The sequence below is a fragment of the Marmota flaviventris genome, chromosome 3 (genome assembly GCF_047511675.1).
Source record: "Marmota flaviventris isolate mMarFla1 chromosome 3, mMarFla1.hap1, whole genome shotgun sequence".
Classification (NCBI taxonomy): Eukaryota; Metazoa; Chordata; class Mammalia; order Rodentia; family Sciuridae; genus Marmota; species Marmota flaviventris.
Window position 1 is genome coordinate 90,058,923 of NC_092500.1, and position 11,337 is coordinate 90,070,259.

Here is an 11,337-nt window from a genome sequence, read left to right on the forward strand (position 1 = left end):
ACCTGATCTCAGAATGAAACAGGAAGGGTTGGGGATGTGGCAAAGTGGTGGAGCACTTGCTTAGCGTATGGGAGACCCTGATTTCAATTCCCAGAATCACACACATACAACCCCCCCAAAAGTAGGCATAAACTCAATAAACTCAAACATATCCATGAATAAAGCAAATACAAAATTAATGAAAAGTGCATAAACAATGAAAAGCTGAAACAGAAGAAAAAAATAATACAAGTGTATTGCTAAAAAATCGATTTGAACTTAAATAAAAAGATTGAATATGTATGAAAACCAAAGTGACAGGAGGAAACAGTGATTATTAGACACTGGGAAGACTGGTGGCGGGGTGGGGAATAAAGGGAGGTTGGATAACAGGTACCAAAACACAATTAGATAGAAGTAACAGGTTCTGGTACTCTAGAGATGAGTGGGATGTCTACAGTTTACTATAATCTATTACATATTTTATAAAGAACTAGAAGAGAAGAACTTGAAGGCTGCAAACACAAAGTAATCAAAAGGACAAGGAAACATTAATTGCCCAGATTTGGTCAGTACATATCATATACCTGCATTGAAATATCCCACTGTGCCCCATAAATGTGTATAATTAAGATAATAAATAATTTTTAATTGTAAAAAGAAACAAATTCACAATCAGCTTAATGTTGATCTCTTTGCTATGATAGAATAAATAGAAAAAAATCAGTAAGAATATAGAAGTGTGGCAGATACACTTTATGGTTCATTGCACAGTAAATTTTGCTAGCTATTCCATCACATTTCAGAAGAATGTATATTTGATAATTTTTAAGTGCATAGTTGTGTCTTTATCCATTAGTCATACAGAGAGCACATATGCAGAAATTATCAAAATTTACTATTGATTGACCTTAAAGTGAATCTTAAAACACTTTAATAGAGCAAATTTACTTTTATATTTTATTTTTAAATTATATTTCATTTTTAAATTATATAAAGTAATTGTACATTTATTGTAATATTTATGGGTTCCAGTGTGGCATTTCCATATATTTATGTTATATGTATTGATCAGATCAGGGCAATTGGCACATTTATCACCTCAGACATTCAGGCTGTTCTTTCATGTTGGGAACATGTGAGATTCTCCAATACCAACTGTTTTGAAATAAAGCAACTCTATTTTTTAAATAAATCAACTCTATTGAGGTATAAGTTGTATACAGGAAAATGGCTCCATTGTACATGGAACATTTGATGAGTTTTGACAAATAAATATACTCATTTGCTACCACCATAATCAAGATATAGAATATTTCCATTATACCAAACAACTAACTTCCTTGTACCTCTTATAGCCTATTTTTTCTCAATCCCAGGCAACCACTGACATAGTTTATATTTATTTTACAGTATACCATACTGGATAAAAGTGAGTCTACAGAGCCAGACTGCCTTGGTTTAGACCCTAGCTCTACCACTTAACCTTTGAATGCCTCAGTTTCCTCATCTGTAAAAGTAAGATCATAAAAATAGTCTCTTAAAAATAAAGGAAAGGAAGAGGGAAGGTAAGACACCATAAAGATAAAAGGAAGAGAGTCGGATGCTCATGGAGATGCTTCTGGAAGGATCACAAGGATGGCCGAGCAGGGGGAGCCGCAGGTGCAGTTCAAGCTCATGTTGGTGGGCAATGGCGGCACCAGGAAGACGACATTCGTGAAGCGCTGCCTGACCAGCTAGTTCAAGAAGAAGTATGTGGCCACCCAGCGCATGGAGGTCCACCCACTCATGTTCCACACCAACAGAGGGCCCATCAAGGTCAACGTCTGGAACACAGCAGGCCCGGAGAAGTTCAGTGGCCTGTGGGACAGCTACTACATCCAAGCCCAGTGTGCCATTATAATGTTTGATGTGACATCAAGAGTTACTTACAAGAAGTGCCTAACTGGCATAGAGCTCTGGTACGAGTGTGTGAAAATATCCCCATCGTGTTGTGTGGCAACAGAGTGCACAGTAAGGACAGGAAAGTGAAGGGCAAAATCTATTGTCTTCCACCGAAAGAAGAGTCTTCAGCACTATGACATCTCAGCCAAAAGTAACTACAACTCTGAAAAGCCCTTCCTCTGGCTCCCTAGAGAGCTCATTGGAGACCCTGACTTGGAGTCTGTTGCCATGCCTGCTCTTGCCCCACCAGAGGTTGTCACAGACCCTGCCTTCGTGGTGCAGTGTGAGCATGATTTAGAGGTTGCTCAGACAAGTGCTCTGCCAGATGAGGACTATGACCTGTGAGAAGATGAAGCTGGAGCCCAGCATCAAGTCTATAGTTTTATAGGCGACTGTCCTGTGACGTCCGGGGTGCCATGTGTGTGCCACTTTACTAAAATCTAGCTAAGCAGACATGTGCTTCATTTGTGGAACGCTGAAGGAGATGAATGGGCTTCGGAGCTAATGCGTCAGTTAAAAAAAAAAATACCTTCATTTTTTGGACCTGCATATTTAGCTGTTTGGAATGCACTTTTTTTTCTTCTTGAGTTTCGAATATGACTGCTACAGTCATGTCACAATATTCAATGGTGAATCTTGTTTGTTACTGTCATTCTCATTCCTTTTTGTTTAGAATCAGAATGAAGTTGTGTTTCAAATATCTTTAAAAAAAAGATAAAAGGAAGAAGGAGATCAAGAGGCAGAGGGGAGGGATGGGTAAGGGGAGGCAATGCAGAATGAATTCTTAAAAATTCATGTTGTTGTACGTATATAAATGTACCACAGGGAACTTCACCTTTATGTATAGGTAGAAAGAACCAACCAAATATTAGTTAATAGACAAGCAAAAGGAAGTCTGTAGAGAAAGCAGAATAGGAGATGGGAAGGAGGTTGGAAGGGAGGGGGAGGATTATAAACTGCAATTGAATTCCATGCACGTATGAGTTTGTTGAAATGAACTCAACTGCTATGTATAACTATAAAGCTCTAATAAAAAATAGTATGTCCTTTAAGGTTGTTATGAGGATTAAATAAGTTAAATCACATGAGGTGTTCTTAAGTGTCTAGCCTTATAAGCATTAGCTGAGTTCCTAGGGAAAAGACAGCTACTCCCCACAGGAACTTTGCTTGGAGACCTATTGTTAGGTGAAGAAGACACAATGATGGCGAGGACCATGCTTTCTATATTATTTGCTGTTCAGAACTTCAACAGAAAATCAATTTACAAAGGCAACTTTAATTACTAAAAATATTCAAAGATTCAACTGAAGATGTGAAGTTGCAATTTCATTTCCTTTACAAAGTCAAGCATGTGTATTTACTGGAGATTCAAATTGGTCAAAAGCACATGTTTCTTCATAAACGAGGAAAAATAGTTTGCACTCTTAAACACATTCTATAATAAGCAAACAGAAGTCTCTAACTTTTCTCCATTGGTCAAAGTAAATTCAAATCTGTTGAATGATAATAACAGTAATATTATCTACAGCCACTTCTCACTCTTCATTTTTATTAGCAAATGGAAGCATCATTATGAAGATAGGATATTCCCAATGCCATTTTCATAATTAATGCTCTGGATAAATAAATTAAATAATTCGGGAGGGAAAAAACTCATTTCTACTCATTTCTTTTGAGTAGAAACTATTCAGTGAAATGGCATTTTAAAATTCAAATGTATATCTAGAACGTAATCAAGTATAATGTGATGATTTGTGGTAAAAAGAAAGAAATAATTAGTGGATTGTTTTGCTTTTAATGGATTTCTAATAACTACAGTGCCAATCACAATTAATTGCATAAACTATGTCTGAACAAAGTACGTAAGTATCTTCCGAGTTTTATATTCAACTTCCATGATTCAGAAAAATAATCTAAATTCATAATCAAGAGAAACTAGAAACTGTTAAAGATGTTGATATAAGAGAATATGCATAATTTAGCATGTCAAAGTATTAATAGCATCAGATTATGGATTCAATTGAATTATTTCAATTTTAAAAATATCTATCAATAGAAAAACTTTCAAAATTGACATTAATAACATTCTTACATGTACACAATAATATTTGAATCAAATGGAAATAAATAATTAGGTTTCTGTTTTTACTAAGCAATACTTAGATCTAAATATCATATAATTGACAGTTTTATTTGATAGTACAAAGATAAAACTTAATCTTAAAACATTGTGTTTTACTTTAACTATTTTTGGAGTAAGGGAAAGGTCAAAATGTAAGAAACTATGTCCATGGCCATCCTTGCTCCAGAAATTACATTAAAGAAACCTTAAAAATATGACCTAACCACTGTGTATAGGCTTTAAATATATATATATATATATATATATATATATATATATATATATATATATATATATAAAGTAAAAAGTAAGAAATGTGAAATATTAGCTGGATATTTGACAGTATCAGCAAATTAATGTTATTTTTGAGGTGATAGTAGAATTATGGGATGTTTTAGGTACCTTTATCTTTTAGAGATTCATAAGGAAATATTTATAGAAGAAAAAATATAGTAACAGATTCAATGCAAAGGAAACAGGAAGGAGGTGGTAGTTGACAGAACAAATCAAATGGTCATTGGTGACATATGGACAGTTTGTGAAGCTAAGCAGTGAGCACATTGCTTTCATGACACAATTCTCTCCTATTGCACATGTTTGAGATTTTCATAAAAGTTTCTTTTAAAGATGCTCTAATTACTGTTGGAGAAAATTCACTCTAATTTCATGACAACAGGGAGAGAGTAGATGTTTGAGGTCAAATATGTGGAAATATTTGTTCCCTTCATATACAGCTTTTGGGTATTTAATTCAGTCTGTGTGAAATAAAATGACTTGTGGGTTAACATTTCTTCATTAAAAATTTTTACATTGAAAAAAAAATAAGATCATAGAAGAAAGTCAGAATCTTGTATTTTTTCTTTTTCTTTCTGGTTTCTCCAAATACTCTAATAAAATCTATGGTCCTTCAATCTGCAATTTTATAATGATATTGATTAAAATAGAAGGCAGAGAAGACAGAAAAGATGCACACTCTTAGAAAGTACTAATATTATTTTTGCAACCACTGTTCTTGTGTTATCCCTGATTTTCTGATGTTGATACCACAGTTGATAATTTTTTTTCAAATGTTTGCATACTGATCATTAAAAAGTGTCATTTTGTACTGGATTGTGTCAAATTCCCCAGTCACGTCCCTGAAACTAGAAGTCAGGTGCTTTAGTGTTCAAACACCACTGTCCTGGGAATTTTAAAATGTACCTTGAGAAGAATGAAAAGAATGAACTTTGAGAAGTTAATAAGCCAGCCAAAGATGTTTGAGGCAATCATAGTAAGAATGTGTGTATTGAAACCTCCTGATAATCATGGGGACAAATTATATTTCCTTTATCATGAGGAAATTCCCATTTCTATACTTCGATGGTTCCTTTTGAAGATTTCACAATTGCTGTCTCAGATCCAGTCAGGTCTTTGCATCAAAGAAACCAACTCTCATTTCCCTTCAACTGCTTTGATGTCCCATAATGGTTGCATCTTGCCAAGACTATCACAGTAAATTCAAGCTGTGGATAGTCTTAACATAAAACCCAAACATCCTGATGAAAAGTGAATAATTCAATGAATCATCTTAATGTTTCTACATGAGACTTAATTAGTTGAAAATTATGTTTCAGTTGCATATATTTTCAAACGTGAAAACAGAACTCAAGAAATAAAAACCTGATATTTTTGGTTGTGTTTTTATAAAAATAGGCAAATAACAAAATGATAGTGGGAAAACTGACAACTTTTGTGTGAGAAGATCCAAATGGATTTGATATATCATGCAGACAAAAAGCATAGACTTTAAAAAAAAATGGATTCAGGGGGCTGAGGTTATGGCTCAGTGATAGAGGACTTGCCTAGCACATGTGAGGCACTGGGTTCGATCCTCAGCACCACATATAAATAAATAAAAAATAAAGGTACATCAACAGCTAAAAAATATTTTAAAAATGGATTGAGTTCTTATTTTTTTCCTATTTACTTATTTTTTAGGTACGTGTAGTAGTTTTTTTATTTGTTCTTTCTAGGTACACATAGGAGTATAATATATTTTGACATGTTATACATACATGGAATATAACTATTTAGGATCCCATTCTTGTGGTTGAACTGGATTAAGTTTTTCTATTGCTTTTGTTTCTAGAGGAATTAGCTAAAAATAATTTGTTTTAGAAAAATATTTCAAAACTAATGTTTCTCTGTAGTATCTCCTGGGGTGATCTCATTTAATGATAATGAACCTCTGATTTGCCATAAATCCTAAAGGTTAAATGCAACATACAATGCAACATAGAATTGCTGGATATTTTTAAAAGATTCTTAAGTAAACTACTTTATTCATATTAATAGTAAATGCTTCCAGAGCATTTTGCCAATAGAAGTCAATTATAACAAAAGATTCAACAGGGAATGTAAATTGTAGTTTTTCAAGTTTGATCCTTAATAATATATTCTCTAAAAATCAATAGATGTTTCTAATTTAGATCGCAGTAGTTTGGTTTCCAGTGATTAAGAAACCATTTAGAAGAAATAAGTTGTAGTAAATAAATCCCCAAATGCCAAAACATAAAGTCTGGGCTCCTCCATAACTGTAGACATCCATCATTAAGTACCATGATAACATGACATATATTTTCTTAAGTGATTTTATTAGCCTCACCTACTTGTGATACTTAATATTTAATGACAGGGGAAAATTGCCAATAATTAGCTCCTGGATAGTGTCCAATCGACCCACATTAAACTAATGTTGGACAGAGTTCCCAAGCCTAGATAAGTAAGAAAATGAATAAGAAAGTGAAATTGTTGCTAATGTAGTATTTATTCCCAGGGCACAGTCAGAAGCAGGTGGTTGGAAACCTAAGTCATCTGAACACGGCATCCAGCCACATGGAAAAGCTGGCATCTGCTGTGGAAGCCAGCAACCACCTGTCTGAACTTGAGCAATCCACAATGAAAAATGTGTTTTCTCTTTTTGATCAAAAAAAATGTACCAAGAGATAAAATGGCTGCATTTTATGAATATATCATAAGGCATAATGAGTGATGGCTAGCCAGGATCCAGATATACAACTGCCACAGAATGCTAGTGCAGTTGTATTTACCCTCTCGGGCACATACTCAGATTGTGTGTGTGTATTTAAATTAGGGAAAATATATTATGTATGTTATTTAATGCTCTGGAGTCAGACAGATCTGAGCATAAATTATAACTTGCCATCTGTAAACTATTAGAAATTCATCTTTGTAACCCCAGATGCATGACTAGAAAATGAGGAAAATGGTTGTTTGCATTTATTGCTGTAAGAATTAAGGTAAAATAATGCATGTTGAAACAGCATCATTCCTCCTGAAAGTGCTCAATAATTTTTAACCAGTATTTGTGTTATTGTAGTCATTCCTATATTGTAGGGATTCCAGGTTTAGTCAAAAACTCCCACATAGTTCCCTGTTAAATTTGAATTTCAGACAAACAATGAGTACTCTTATAAAACAACTATGCCCCATGAAATGTTTGGAATATAATTGTTCTAAACATTTAATCATTTTTTATCTGAAATTCAAGTTTAACTGGGCATCCTGTATTTTATCTGCCAAACCTATTCATACCTAAATGTAGTCAAGAAAATTCATTCATCATTTTGCCAAAAATCTAATGGTAAATAGAAGAAATTTACATCAGTCAAATAAAACGGACACTTTAAAATTCATGGGCATTATTTAAAGGAATATTCTGAGTAAAATTTTTACTCAGTGTCTACATACCTAAGGCTCCCAAATTTTCTTTTCTGATTAAGAGATGCTAGTCTTAGAGAATGGTACTTATAAAAAAGTCCAAGTATAGTTGTTATGGAAAAATGCCAGGGCTTCGAAAGGAACATTAGAACAAACTGCTGGCCGCAAGAATGCTCCTGGCCAAACCCATCTTCTCCGAGTCCCTGTGCTTTGTCTTCTGATTTGCTCCTGTCAGCCTATAAACCCAGACGGAGCCGCGGATTTTGGCTTTCCCACTGATATCTCTTGTGCTACCCCAATATCTGGCCCCAGTCACGTCCCTGACTCTGTTTCAACTACATGAACTGTGCTTTGGAATGTTGTCCATGTTTTCTCAGCATTTCCACCCCTGTTTTGTTCCTGGCTTGACTTTGCACCCTCATCTCCGTGCCAATATCTTGCACAAGTCCATTTTGCGTTGTTACCAACACAGAAATTGTTTCCTAAGCCCAAACAGATTAGACTCTACAAATTAGTGAAAGAGCCAGATATAACAGGAACACTGATAGCAGTGAGGAATTATGGCTCACCACCTGACAGCAGTGATATGCTGTAATAATAGTGACCATCACTGGCTGAGAGCTCACCATGGTCACCCACAGGCTCAGACGCTTGGCTGCACTTCCCCTCTTCAGTCTTATACCCATTCTAAAGATGGAGAGAACAAATCACATGCTAGTGTGAGTCAGAGTTGCAAGTGAATATATCTCCCTAGCCCTACAAACCACATACCTCTGATGCAAAAGCTGCCTGCTCAATTAAAGAGGGCATAAAAAAGAGAAAATAAAGTATATGAAACCCCAAAGCATTAGTCTTCGGTCACTCACTATACCCAGTGTCCAAAATGTCAAAGCACTTATATATTCAGTGGCCCTAGACTACAATTATATGTAGTATTTATAATACGACCTATATACACATGTGTGTGTATACATGATTAACACAAATGGCCCACTCTATTATAATAGAGGTCAATTTCATACTTAAGTTTAGAAGATAAAATTATCACAGAGACCTAAATTATTGAGTGAGAATATAATGAGGTAATTAAGTTTTGGGGTGAAAGCGTCGGAAAGACCTGTATTTGAATCCTATTATTGTAGCATAATATTTCTGTCAATCCTGGCTGCTCATCTTCCTACCAGTTGTGAGAACTTGACCCAGTTCCTTGACTTCCATAGGTCTAAATTTCTTTCATAAAATTACAGTGACATTATCGACCCTATTGGTTAGGTGTGAATCTTAAAGGAACAGCTCAGTGACAGGTATACCATAATCACTGGAAAATGTTAGTTCAAAGAATGCAAGGAAATAAGCAGGACATTCAGGTTTTTGTTCAAAAAAAAATTTTTTTTAAAGAAAGCTGTTTTTAAAACTCTGAACTCCTCAGCCAATTGGAAGAGTCAGTTATTCTCAGTGATTCTTATTCTGAGGCTTCCAATAACAAAGCTGTTAATACACACACACACACACACACACACACACACATTTAAAACACTATCATTTCTTCAACTAATTTTAGCACATAGATGAGACATCAATCCTAAAACATTACGTTTTACCTTAACTACAGTAGTAATAAGGATCCTAAAAAATCCTTATAGTCCTAAAACTTTGGGCTTTCTCAAGTCTGAGGAAGTGCAATGTAAGTGTGCACACTTCATCCCTTGTACTATTACTATAGTTCTACATACTCTATATACTCTCTTTCTATACATGTTCTGTATACTCTATATACTATGCATATCTGTATTTACTGTGGGCTTGCTCTTCATGTGCCAGTTTAGCAGATAAACAATAAAATAAATAAATAACTGAACAGTTGCTGAGTAAATGAACTAAATATTAAGGCCATAGGAGGTTCTTCCAATGTAATTTTAAAAGCATGTCCATGAAGAACGTGCTTAATATCATTAAACTATACATATGCAAATGGTTGAGATGATAAATTTCATTTTATGTGAAATGTACCACAACAAAAAATGGGGGTGGGGGAGCATGTGGGAATGAGTGGGGAACAGGGAAGAGTTACTGTCACTAATTATGCTAGGGAAAAGGGATTTTTCGTTTCTTAGTTTCTTTTTTCCTCCTATATAAGAAATTTAAATTGAAAGCTTTAGGAAAAAAAGACTAAAAGCATTTATGGTAAACCTTTTGATTAGAGCTATATCATATAAGGAGGGTGGAGAGGGTCAGAGTCCAAACTGATAATTCTACACGTGGGTTAAATGCTCAAACACCCGCCTACAAGATCATAGGGTTAAAACTTCACAACAAAGGGAAACATTGAATTTTAATTTTTCCAATGGCCTTATGTCAACCTGAATCAATCAGCTTTCTGAATGCACAAGTGCTCCCTTTCAGGTATTTGCATCACATGTATGGATATTACATGATTTTGTGTAAAATTCCATAATCCATATCTGGTGCTTTGATGTCCTTCTATGAGTGATTTAAAAGTATGTATACATCCAATCCAATCAATTATAAAGGAAATATACTCCAATAAATTGGAATGTGAAGAAAGCATTACATTTTAACACATGACTCTTGTTTTTTATTAGTGTTGGGAGTTGCCTTGTACCTGCTGGGCAAGTGCTCTGCCACTGAGCTTCCTCTCCGGCCCCTTTAATGTTACATTTTCCGTCTGTGATTTGCTGTACAACTATAGTTTATACAGGTTTTTATGTGTCTAATTCTCTATTGAGTCTTTTTAACTTAATATGCCATTATAAATTTCAAAGCTATTTATTAAAATTCAGAACTACCACTTTGAATAGTAGTATTCCTTTGTTGATGTATCATGATTTACATAATATTATTTACATAATATTATTCTATTATTATTCTCTTGTAGTTGGATATTTGGATGTTCTGCAGTTTGGGATTGATATTCAACATACAGCAATAAATATGTTTTTATGCATTTTATTTCTTTGAAATTTTATTTCCATAGAATTAATTTCCTTATTCAAAATGTTTGTCTATAGTAAACATATTGCCAAACTGCCTTCCAAAAGGATCATATCAAATATAAACTTCCATGACATATTAGAGTGTTTCTGTTTTTGTTTAGATTTATTGACTTAAAAGGTGAATGAATAATATTGTTATTTTAACTTGCTCTTATTTGATTTTTATATGAGATATGATAGTATAAGTTATAAAGGAGAATGTTTTTAGGTTGGAGAGCAATTGACATGGGTCCACTATACAATGATAATATAAAAAGGTCACTTCTAGGTTCTGGGGAAGCAATAATAGAGGCTCTGTAATTTGAAGAAACAATCTTGGAGAATTGCATGCAGGAGGCTGGGTGGTGATAATAAATGCCATGTGAATAAGAGACATTCATTTGCTATTCTTCACAGATTACATAAAATGTACTCTTGCTTTAACATTTCTTAAAGGGAAAGAATAGGAACTTTAATCCTTCATCTGCATTTTGTGTCTTTCTCGTTTTTTGTTAATTGTGAGTCTTCTGATGCATAAGAACATACCTTTTATGACCTCCTCCACAAAAAAGAAAAAAA

At 34.2% G+C, this 11,337-nt stretch overlaps 1 pseudogene; it reads left to right on the forward strand.

Moving 5' to 3' along the window:
* Positions 1–1,617: 1,617 nt before the first annotated feature.
* LOC114091751 (GTP-binding nuclear protein Ran-like) lies at positions 1,618–2,268 on the forward strand (annotated as a pseudogene).
* The last annotated feature ends 9,069 nt before the right edge of the window (positions 2,269–11,337 follow it).